Here is a 10795-nt window from a genome sequence, read left to right as displayed (position 1 = left end):
CTCTTGTGAAATCTGCAGTCTACTTTTCAAGCTATCTCTTCTCCACCTACTCCAAACTGGGATTTGATCAGATCTGATTGACTATCAACAATTGCTCCGATATTTGACCGTTTTTAACAGTACCTTTTTTTAACTTTGCTCTCTTCAAAAGTTCTACAAAGGTAGGCCGGTTAGCTCAGATGGTTAGAGCGTGGTGCTAATAACGCCAAGGTCATGGGTTCAATCCCCATACTGGCCAGTGAATCGAACTTATTAAGTCATGCAGCTGCAGTGTTATTTCAAAAAGTGAGAATTTATTCTGATTACTTTCACATGTGAAGTCTCCAGTCAACCTATCACTCCTGGTCCACGACAAGCTCTGAAATGGTCTAACCTGAATAACTATCCAAAAGTTGTCCAATCATTTACTCTCTGTCCCAAACTGAACTTGCAAAAAAGCAGATTATACTAAGCATTTTTACAATTGTCACTTTCTGAACTTGCAAACACTAGTTTCAATTAGGAGATGAACAATGGCACTTGTGAATTGTGAAAGGTGCATTTTTTGTGACCATGTGGCCTAATGGACAAGGCGTCTGACTTTGGATCAGAAGATTGAGGGTTCGAGTCCCTTCGTGGTTGAAATATCTAGCCTCAGTCATTGAACTAATCCTTCCTGCCAATTTGACATCATTCAAAACACCCTCTGGTCCAATAGAAGACCATTTTCTTTTGTGAAAGAAAAGCAAATATTCCAACAACTAGCTCTTGTGAAATCTGCAGTTTACTTTTCAAGCTATCTCTTCTCCACCAACTCCAAACTGGGATTTGATCAGATCTGATTGACTATCAACAATTGCTCTGATATATGACCGTTTTTAACAGTACCTTTTTTTAACTTTGCTCGCTTCAAAGGTTATACAAAGGTAGGCCGGTTAGCTCAGATGGTTAGAGCGTGGTGCTAATAACGCCAAGGTCATGGGTTCAATCCCCATACTGGCCAGTGAATTTAACTTATTAAGTCAATGCAGCTGCAGTGTTTATTTCAAAAAGTGAGAATTTATTCTGATTACTTTCACATGTGAAGTCTCCAGTCAACCTATCACTCCTGGTCCACGACAAGCTCTGAAATGGTCTAACCTGAATAACTATCCAAAAGTTGTCCAATCATTTACTCTCTGTCCCAAACTGAACTTGCAAAAAAGCCGATTATACTAAGCATTTTTACAATTGTCACTTTCTGAACTTGCAAACACTAGTTTCAATTAGGAGATGAACAATGGCACTTGTGAATTGTGAAAGGTGCATTTATTGTGACCATGTGGCCTAATGGACAAGGCGTCTGACTTAGGATCAGAAGATTGAGGGTTTGAGTCCCTTCGTGGTCGAAATATCTAGCCTCAGTCATTGAACTAATCCTTCATGCCAATTTGATGTCATTCAAAACACCCTCTGGTCAAATAGAAGACCATTTTCTTTTGTGAAAGAAAAGCAAATATTCCAACAACTAGCTCTTGTGAAATCTGCAGTCTACTTTTCAAGCTATCTCTTCTCCACCTACTCCAAACTGGGATTTGATCAGATCTGATTGACTATCAACAATTGCTCCGATATTTGACCGTTTTTAACAGTACCTTTTTTTAACTTTGCTCTCTTCAAAAGTTCTACAAAGGTAGGCCGGTTAGCTCAGATGGTTAGAGCGTGGTGCTAATAACGCCAAGGTCATGGGTTCAATCCCCATACTGGCCAGTGAATCGAACTTATTAAGTCAATGCAGCTGCAGTGTTTATTTCAAAAAGTGAGAATTTATTCTGATTACTTTCACATGTGAAGTCTCCAGTCAACCTATCACTCCTGGTCCACGACAAGCTCTGAAATGGTCTAACCTGAATAACTATCCAAAAGTTGTCCAATCATTTACTCTCTGTCTCAAACTGAACTTGCAAAAAAGCAGATTATACTAAGCATTTTTACAATTGTCACTTTCTGAACTTGCAAACACTAGTTTCAATTAGGAGATGAACAATGGCACTTGTGAATTGTGAAAGGTGCATTTTTTGTGACCATGTGGCCTAATGGACAAGGCGTCTGACTTTGGATCAGAAGATTGAGGGTTCGAGTCCCTTCGTGGTTGAAATATCTAGCCTCAGTCATTGAACTAATCCTTCCTGCCAATTTGACATCATTCAAAACACCCTCTGGTCCAATAGAAGACCATTTTCTTTTGTGAAAGAAAAGCAAATATTCCAACAACTAGCTCTTGTGAAATCTGCAGTCTACTTTTCAACCTATCTCTTCTCCACCAACTCCACACTGGGATTTGATCAGATCTGATTGACTATCAACAATTGCTCCGATATTTGACCGTTTTTAACAGTACCTTTTTGAACTTTGCTCGCTTCAAAAGTTCTACAAAGGTAGGCCGGTTAGCTCAGATGGTTAGAGCGTGGTGCTAATAATGCCAAGGTCATGGGTTCAATCCCCATACTGGCCAGTGAATCTAACTTATTAAGTCAATGCAGCTGCAGTGTTTATTTCAAAAAGTGAGAATTTATTCTGATTACTTTCACATGTGAAGTCTCCAGTCAATCTATCACTCCTGGTCCACGACAAGCTCTGAAATGGTCTAACCTGAATAACTATCCAAAAGTTGTCCAATCATTTACTGTCATAATAGTTCCCAAACTGAACTTGCAAAAAAAAACAATTATACTAAGCATTTTTACAATTGTCACTTTCTGAACTTGCAAACACTAGTTTCAATTAGGAGATGAACAATGGCACTTGTGAATTGTGAAAGGTGCATTATTTGTGACCATGTGGCCTAATGGACAAGGCGTCTGACTTCGGATCAGAAGATTGAGGGTTGGAGTCCCTTCGTGGTTGAAATATCTAGCCTCAGTCATTGAACTAATCCTTCCTGCCAATTTTACGTCATTCAAAACACCCTCTAGTCCAATAGAAGACGATTTTCTTTTGAGAAAGAAAAGCAAATATTCCAATAACTAGCTCTTGTGAAATCTGCAGTCTACTTCTCAAGCTTTCTCTTCTCTACCAACTCCAAACTGGGATTTGATCAGATCTGATTGACTATCAACAATTGCTCCGATATTTGACTCTTTTTAACAGTACCTTTTTTTAACTTTGCTCGCTTCAAAAGTTCTACAAAGGTAGGCCGGTTAGCTCAGATGGTTAGAGCGTGGTGCTAATAACGCCACGGTCATGGGGTCAATCCCCATACTGGCCAGTGAATCTAACTTATTAAGTCAATGCAGCTGCAGTGTTTATTTCAAAAAGTGAGAATTTATTCTGATTACTTTCACATGTGAAGTCTCCAGTCAACCTATCACTCCTGGTCCACGACAAGCTCTGAAATGGTCTAACCTGAATAACTATCCAAAAGTTGTCCAATCATTTACTCTCTGTCCCAAACTGAACTTGCAAAAAAGCCGATTATACTAAGCATTTTTACAATTGTCACTTTCTGAACTTGCAAACACTAGTTTCAATTAGGAGATGAACAATGGCACTTGTGAATTGTGAAAGGTGCATTTATTGTGACCATGTGGCCTAATGGACAAGGCGTCTGACTTAAGATCAGAAGATTGAGGGTTTGAGTCCCTTTGTGGTCGAAATATCTAGCCTCAGTCATTGAACTAATCCTTCCTGCCAATTTTACGTTATTCAAAACACCCTCTAGTCCAATAGAAGACGATTTTCTTTTGTGAAAGAAAAGCAAATATTCCAATAACTAGCTCTTGTGAAATCTGCAGTCTACTTCTCAAGCTTTCTCTTCTCTACCAACTCCAAACTGGGATTTGATCAAATCTGATTGACTATCAACAATTGCTCCGATATTTGACCGTTTTTAACAGTACCTTTTTTGAACTTTGGTCGCTTCAAAAGTTCTACAAAGGTAGGCCGGTTAGCTCAGATGGTTAGAGCGTGGTGCTAATAACGCCAAGGTCATGGGTTCAATCCCCATACTGGCCAGTGGATCTAATTTATTAAGTCAATGCAGCTGCAGTGTTTATTTCAAAAAGTGAGAATTTATTCTGATTACTTTCACATGTGAAGTCTCCAGTCAACCTATCACTCCTGGTCCACGACAAGCTCTGAAATGGTCTAACCTGAATAACTATCCAAAAGTTGTCCAATCATTTACTGTCATAATAGTTCCCAAACTGAACTTGCAAAAAAAAAACATTATACTAAGCATTTTTACAATTGTCACTTTCTGAACTTGCAAACACTAGTTTCAATTAGGAGATGAACAATGGCACTTGTGAATTGTGAAAGGTGCATTTTTTGTGACAATGTGGCCTAATGGACAAGGTGTCTGACTTCGGATCAGAAGATTGAGAGTTCGAGTCCCTTCGTGGTTGAAATATCTAGCCTCAGTCATTGAACTAATCCTTCCTGCCAATTTGACGTCATTCAAAACACCCTCTGGTCCAATAGAAGACCATTTTCTTTTGTGAAAGAAAAACAAATATTCCAACAACTAGCTCTTGTGAAATCTGCAGTCTACTTTTCAAGCTATCTCTTCTCCACCAACTCCAAACTGGGATTTGATCAGATCTGATTGACTATCAACAATTGCTCCGATATTTGACTCTTTTTAACAGTACCTTTTTTTAACTTTGCTCGCTTCAAAAGTTCTACAAAGGTAGGCCGGTTAGCTCAGATGGTTAGAGCGTGGTGCTAATAACGCCACGGTCATGGGGTCAATCCCCATACTGGCCAGTGAATCTAACTTATTAAGTCAATGCAGCTGCAGTGTTTATTTCAAAAAGTGAGAATTTATTCTGATTACTTTCACATGTGAAGTCTCCAGTCAACCTATCACTCCTGGTCCACGACAAGCTCTGAAATGGTCTAACCTGAATAACTATCCAAAAGTTGTCCAATCATTTACTCTCTGTCCCAAACTGAACTTGCAAAAAAGCCGATTATACTAAGCATTTTTACAATTGTCACTTTCTGAACTTGCAAACACTAGTTTCAATTAGGAGATGAACAATGGCACTTGTGAATTGTGAAAGGTGCATTTATTGTGACCATGTGGCCTAATGGACAAGGCGTCTGACTTAAGATCAGAAGATTGAGGGTTTGAGTCCCTTTGTGGTCGAAATATCTAGCCTCAGTCATTGAACTAATCCTTCCTGCCAATTTTACGTCATTCAAAACACCCTCTAGTCCAATAGAAGACGATTTTCTTTTGTGAAAGAAAAGCAAATATTCCAATAACTAGCTCTTGTGAAATCTGCAGTCTACTTCTCAAGCTTTCTCTTCTCTACCAACTCCAAACTGGGATTTGATCAGATCTGATTGACTATCAACAATTGCTCCGATATTTGACCGTTTTTAACAGTACCTTTTTTGAACTTTGGTCGCTTCAAAAGTTCTACAAAGGTAGGCCGGTTAGCTCAGATGGTTAGAGCGTGGTGCTAATAACGCCAAGGTCATGGGTTCAATCCCCATACTGGCCAGTGGATCTAACTTATTAAGTCAATGCAGCTGCAGTGTTTATTTCAAAAAGTGAGAATTTATTCTGATTACTTTCACATGTGAAGTCTCCAGTCAACCTATCACTCCTGGTCCACGACAAGCTCTGAAATGGTCTAACCTGAATAACTATCCAAAAGTTGTCCAATCATTTACTGTCATAATAGTTCCCAAACTGAACTTGCAAAAAAAAAACATTATACTAAGCATTTTTACAATTGTCACTTTCTGAACTTGCAAACACTAGTTTCAATTAGGAGATGAACAATGGCACTTGTGAATTGTGAAAGGTGCATTTTTTGTGACAATGTGGCCTAATGGACAAGGTGTCTGACTTCGGATCAGAAGATTGAGAGTTCGAGTCCCTTCGTGGTTGAAATATCTAGCCTCAGTCATTGAACTAATCCTTCCTGCCAATTTGACGTCATTCAAAACACCCTCTGGTCCAATAGAAGACCATTTTCTTTTGTGAAAGAAAAACAAATATTCCAACAACTAGCTCTTGTGAAATCTGCAGTCTACTTTTCAAGCTATCTCTTCTCCACCAACTCCAAACTGGGATTTGATCAGATCTGATTGACTATCAACAATTGCTCCGATATTTGACCGTTTTTAACAGTACCTTTTTTGAACTTTGTTCGCTTCAAAAGTTCTACAGAGGTCGGCCGGTTAGCTCAGATGGTTAGAGCGTGGTGCTAATAACGCCAAGGTCATGGGTTCAATCCCCATACTGGCCAGTGAATCGAACTTATTAAGTCAATGCAGCTGCAGTGTTTATTTCAAAAAGTGAGAATTTATTCTGATTACTTTCACATGTGAAGTCTCCAGTCAACCTATCACTCCTGGTCCACGACAAGCTCTGAAATGGTCTAACCTGAATAACTATCCAAAAGTTGTCCAATCATTTACTCTCTGTCTCAAACTGAACTTGCAAAAAAGCAGATTATACTAAGCATTTTTACAATTGTCACTTTCTGAACTTGCAAACACTAGTTTCAATTAGGAGATGAACAATGGCACTTGTGAATTGTGAAAGGTGCATTTTTTGTGACCATGTGGCCTAATGGACAAGGCGTCTGACTTTGGATCAGAAGATTGAGAGTTTGAGTCCCTTCATGGTTGAAATATCTAGCCTCAGTCATTGAACTAATCCTTCCTGCCAATTTGATGTCATTCAAAACACCCTCTGGACCAATAGAAGACCATTTTCCTTTGTGAAAGAAAAGCAAATATTCCAACAACTAGCTCTTGTGAAATCTGCAGTCTACTTTTCAACCTATCTTTTCTCTACCAACTCCAAACTGGGATTTGATCAGATCTGATTGACTATCAACAATTGCTCCGATATTTGACTGTTTTTAACAGTACCTTTTTTTAACTTTGCTCGCTTCAAAAGTTCTACAAAGGTAGGCCGGTTAGCTCAGATGGTTAGAGCGTGGTGCTAATAACGCCACGGTCATGGGTTCAATCCCCATACTGGCCAGTGGATCTAACTTATTAAGTCAATGCAGCTGCAGTGTTTATTTCAAAAAGTGAGAATTTATTCTGATTACTTTCACATGTGAAGTCTCCAGTCAACCTATCACTCCTGGTCCACGACAAGCTCTGAAATGGTCTAACCTGAATAACTATCCAAAAGTTGTCCAATCATTTACTGTCATAATAGTTCCCAAACTGAACTTGCAAAAAAAAAAACATTATACTAAGCATTTTTACAATTGTCACTTTCTGAACTTGCAAACACTAGTTTCAATTAGGAGATGAACAATGGCACTTGTGAATTGTGAAAGGTGCATTTTTTGTGACACTGTGGCCTAATGGACAAGGTGTCTGACTTCGGATCAGAAGATTGAGAGTTCGAGTCCCTTCGTGGTTGAAATATCTAGCCTCAGTCATTGAACTAATCCTTCCTGCCAATTTGACGTCATTCAAAACACCCTCTGGTCCAATAGAAAACCATTTTCTTTTGTGAAAGAAAAACAAATATTCCAACAACTAGCTCTTGTGAAATCTGCAGTCTACTTTTCAAGCTATCTCTTCTCCACCAACTCCAAACTGGGATTTGATCAGATCTGATTGACTATCAACAATTGCTCCGATATTTGACCGTTTTTAACAGTACCTTTTTTGAACTTTGTTCGCTTCAAAAGTTCTACAGAGGTCGGCCGGTTAGCTCAGATGGTTAGAGCGTGGTGCTAATAACGCCAAGGTCATGGGTTCAATCCCCATACTGGCCAGTGAATCGAACTTATTAAGTCAATGCAGCTGCAGTGTTTATTTCAAAAAGTGAGAATTTATTCTGATTACTTTCACATGTGAAGTCTCCAGTCAACCTATCACTCCTGGTCCACGACAAGCTCTGAAATGGTCTAACCTGAATAACTATCCAAAAGTTGTCCAATCATTTACTCTCTGTCTCAAACTGAACTTGCAAAAAAGCAGATTATACTAAGCATTTTTACAATTGTCACTTTCTGAACTTGCAAACACTAGTTTCAATTAGGAGATGAACAATGGCACTTGTGAATTGTGAAAGGTGCATTTTTTGTGACCATGTGGCCTAATGGACAAGGCATCTGACTTTGGATCAGAAGATTGAGAGTTTGAGTCCCTTCATGGTTGAAATATCTAGCCTCAGTCATTGAACTAATCCTTCCTGCCAATTTGATGTCATTCAAAACACCCTCTGGACCAATAGAAGACCATTTTCCTTTGTGAAAGAAAAGCAAATATTCCAACAACTAGCTCTTGTGAAATCTGCAGTCTACTTTTCAACCTATCTTTTCTCTACCAACTCCAAACTGGGATTTGATCAGATCTGATTGACTATCAACAATTGCTCCGATATTTGACTGTTTTTAACAGTACCTTTTTTTAACTTTGCTCGCTTCAAAAGTTCTACAAAGGTAGGCCGGTTAGCTCAGATGGTTAGAGCGTGGTGCTAATAACGCCACGGTCATGGGTTCAATCCCCATACTGGCCAGTGAATCTAACTTATTAAGTCAATGCAGCTGCAGTGTTTATTTCAAAAAGTGAGAATTTATTCTGATTACTTTCACATGTGAAGTCTCCAGTCAACCTATCACTCCTGGTCCACGACAAGCTCTGAAATGGTCTAACCTGAATAACTATCCAAAAGTTGTCCAATCATTTACTCTCTGTCCCAAACTGAACTTGCAAAAAAGCCGATTATACTAAGCATTTTTACAATTGTCACTTTCTGAACTTGCAAACACTAGTTTAAATTAGGAGATGAACAATGGCACTTGTGAATTGTGAAAGGTGCAATTTTTGTGACCATGTGGCCTAATGGACATGGGCGTAGGAAGCATCCTGAATGTGGGGGGGACATTTTTAACGGGGGGGTGTGGGGGCGAAAAAATATATAGATTTCCTGTATTCTGGTGCATTTTAACAGGTGGTTTGATACTTGTATGTGGCTATACTAGCATGAGGAAAATGATGGGTACATTTTGTAATTTCATCCAGTAGTAAAGAAAGGAAACATATTTGATTATTAATTCAGAGCTGTCTTTGAATTAATAAAAAGCAGTTTAAATGCCCATTTTTTGTACATTTATATACAACAATAAATATTTGAGTGCATTGAGAGATATTGTTGTGGAGAGTCATTTATATATAAATCGCAAAATACATTTGTGAATCCTTCTGTGAGCATTTATTAATATTGAGACTGATCTGACTCCATACAGATGTTAAGTTCAAATAAATGTTGCTCTTCTGTCTATATTGGTCATATGATGCCCCTTGACTGAAATGTTTCCTGTTCAATATCCCCACTGATTTCCTTAAAATCCTGGGATGAGAGTCCACATCACAATTTACTCTCAACTGTCATTTCCCTTTCATCACTCACCTCAGCAATGGACCTCTCTCTCTGTCCCTGTATTCTGCCTCTGACTCACTCTCAAGTGCCTAGATGTCAAGAGAGGTGGTGAAGTGATAATTATTTATTGAGCAGTATACTCTTTCACATTGAATCATAACAAGTCATACTGAATGTAAATACAACTGACTCTAAAGTAAGTCCCAGTCTGTGACATTGGACATTTTGAAGACTCAAAGTCCCAAGCAGTAGGTATCTCTCTACCATGACATAAAGACGAAACTCCTCTCCAGAAGTGAGACGCCGCCATCACTGTTAACTGCTACCAGCTGATGACTTACTTTCCTCTTCTTTGAAAAAAATGTTCTTATGCCCATGTTGTCTGGGGGAGAAAACATATCAAACCAAGAGATCGTTAGCTTTGATTTTCGCTGTATTAACCATTTCCCGAACATTTGGTGTGTGTGCCTTACCTCCGCTACCGGCATCGCTTCATACAACAGATCTGAGCTGTCCAACTATGACAACACTCCTTGAACATGCGCGCGCTATGTGAGAATCTGCCTTGGTACAAAGTAGCAGTGAAAACATGGTACGGAGTTTCATTGATTTGGGCATTCTCTCAATAAGCAAGTGGAATGGATTTAATTTGATAGTAAAGCACTGACACAGCGCTCTACAAAGTGCGGCGAGTGGATAGACCGATTCACGGACTTTCCGCATAGTAAAAGTGGGGGGGTCTAAACTAATCATTTGAAAAAGTGGGGGGGACTTGTCCCACCCTCATATAATGGCTGCGACGCCCATGCTAATGGACAAGGCGTCTGACTTCGGATCAGAAGATTCAGGGTTCGAGTCCCTTCGTGGTTGAAATATCTAGCCTCAGTCATTGAACTAATCCTTCCTGCCAATTTGATGTCATTCAAAACACCCTCTGGTCAAATAGAAGACCATTTTCTTTTGTGAAAGAAAAGCAAATATTCCAACAACTAGCTCTTGTGAAATCTGCAGTCTACTTTTCAAGCTATCTCTTCTCCACCAACTCCAAACTGGGATTTGATCAGATCTGATTGACTATCAACAATTGCTCCGATATTTGACCGTTTTTAACAGTACCTTTTTTTAACTTTGCTCTCTTCAAAAGTTCTACAAAGGTCGGCCGGTTAGCTCAGATGGTTAGAGCGTGGTGCTAATAACGCCAAGGTCATGGGTTCAATCCCCATACTGGCCAGTGAATCTAACTTATTAAGTCAATGCAGCTGTAGTGTTTATTTCAAAAAGTGAGAATTTATTCTGATTACTTTCACATGTGAAGTCTCCAGTCAACCTATCACTCCTGGGGTCCTTCTCAGGTCGACTATTTTCATTTCCTCGGTCCTCGGTATCACCGGAAGTTGATTTGTCTGCGCCATCTTGAGTAGCGTCCCATGGCTCTTATTTCTGCCGGAGGACCGAGGATCG

The 10795-nt window shown here is 39.3% G+C and overlaps 19 non-coding genes across 19 annotated transcripts; all 19 read left to right on the top strand.

Annotated features, from left to right (window-relative positions):
* Positions 1 to 164: 164 nt before the first annotated feature.
* trnai-aau lies at positions 165 to 238 on the top strand. The gene has a single exon. It is a non-coding gene; the product is annotated as a tRNA-Ile (tRNA).
* A 310-nt stretch (positions 239 to 548) lies between these two features.
* Positions 549 to 621, top strand: trnaq-uug. The gene has a single exon. It is a non-coding gene; the product is annotated as a tRNA-Gln (tRNA).
* A 287-nt stretch (positions 622 to 908) lies between these two features.
* Positions 909 to 982, top strand: trnai-aau. Its single transcript has one exon. It is a non-coding gene; the product is annotated as a tRNA-Ile (tRNA).
* A 312-nt stretch (positions 983 to 1294) lies between these two features.
* trnal-uag lies at positions 1295 to 1367 on the top strand. The gene has a single exon. It is a non-coding gene; the product is annotated as a tRNA-Leu (tRNA).
* Positions 1368 to 1654: 287 nt separating this feature from the next.
* On the top strand, positions 1655 to 1728 carry trnai-aau. The gene has a single exon. It is a non-coding gene; the product is annotated as a tRNA-Ile (tRNA).
* Positions 1729 to 2040: 312 nt separating this feature from the next.
* trnaq-uug lies at positions 2041 to 2113 on the top strand. The gene has a single exon. It is a non-coding gene; the product is annotated as a tRNA-Gln (tRNA).
* Positions 2114 to 2399: 286 nt separating this feature from the next.
* Positions 2400 to 2473, top strand: trnai-aau. Its single transcript has one exon. It is a non-coding gene; the product is annotated as a tRNA-Ile (tRNA).
* Positions 2474 to 2792: 319 nt separating this feature from the next.
* trnar-ucg lies at positions 2793 to 2865 on the top strand. The gene has a single exon. It is a non-coding gene; the product is annotated as a tRNA-Arg (tRNA).
* A 287-nt stretch (positions 2866 to 3152) lies between these two features.
* On the top strand, positions 3153 to 3226 carry trnai-aau. Its single transcript has one exon. It is a non-coding gene; the product is annotated as a tRNA-Ile (tRNA).
* A 312-nt stretch (positions 3227 to 3538) lies between these two features.
* On the top strand, positions 3539 to 3611 carry trnal-uaa. Its single transcript has one exon. It is a non-coding gene; the product is annotated as a tRNA-Leu (tRNA).
* Positions 3612 to 3898: 287 nt separating this feature from the next.
* On the top strand, positions 3899 to 3972 carry trnai-aau. The gene has a single exon. It is a non-coding gene; the product is annotated as a tRNA-Ile (tRNA).
* A 679-nt stretch (positions 3973 to 4651) lies between these two features.
* trnai-aau lies at positions 4652 to 4725 on the top strand. The gene has a single exon. It is a non-coding gene; the product is annotated as a tRNA-Ile (tRNA).
* A 312-nt stretch (positions 4726 to 5037) lies between these two features.
* On the top strand, positions 5038 to 5110 carry trnal-uaa. The gene has a single exon. It is a non-coding gene; the product is annotated as a tRNA-Leu (tRNA).
* A 287-nt stretch (positions 5111 to 5397) lies between these two features.
* trnai-aau lies at positions 5398 to 5471 on the top strand. The gene has a single exon. It is a non-coding gene; the product is annotated as a tRNA-Ile (tRNA).
* Positions 5472 to 6150: 679 nt separating this feature from the next.
* trnai-aau lies at positions 6151 to 6224 on the top strand. Its single transcript has one exon. It is a non-coding gene; the product is annotated as a tRNA-Ile (tRNA).
* A 672-nt stretch (positions 6225 to 6896) lies between these two features.
* Positions 6897 to 6970, top strand: trnai-aau. Its single transcript has one exon. It is a non-coding gene; the product is annotated as a tRNA-Ile (tRNA).
* Positions 6971 to 7650: 680 nt separating this feature from the next.
* trnai-aau lies at positions 7651 to 7724 on the top strand. The gene has a single exon. It is a non-coding gene; the product is annotated as a tRNA-Ile (tRNA).
* Positions 7725 to 8396: 672 nt separating this feature from the next.
* Positions 8397 to 8470, top strand: trnai-aau. Its single transcript has one exon. It is a non-coding gene; the product is annotated as a tRNA-Ile (tRNA).
* Positions 8471 to 10491: 2021 nt separating this feature from the next.
* trnai-aau lies at positions 10492 to 10565 on the top strand. Its single transcript has one exon. It is a non-coding gene; the product is annotated as a tRNA-Ile (tRNA).
* Positions 10566 to 10795: the final 230 nt, after the last annotated feature.

The sequence above is a fragment of the Trematomus bernacchii genome, unplaced genomic scaffold (assembly GCF_902827165.1).
Source record: "Trematomus bernacchii unplaced genomic scaffold, fTreBer1.1, whole genome shotgun sequence".
Lineage (NCBI taxonomy): Eukaryota > Metazoa > Chordata > Actinopteri > Perciformes > Nototheniidae > Trematomus > Trematomus bernacchii.
The sequence above is the reverse complement of the archived record's forward strand: the minus strand, read 5'-3'. Positions and strand labels throughout refer to the sequence as shown.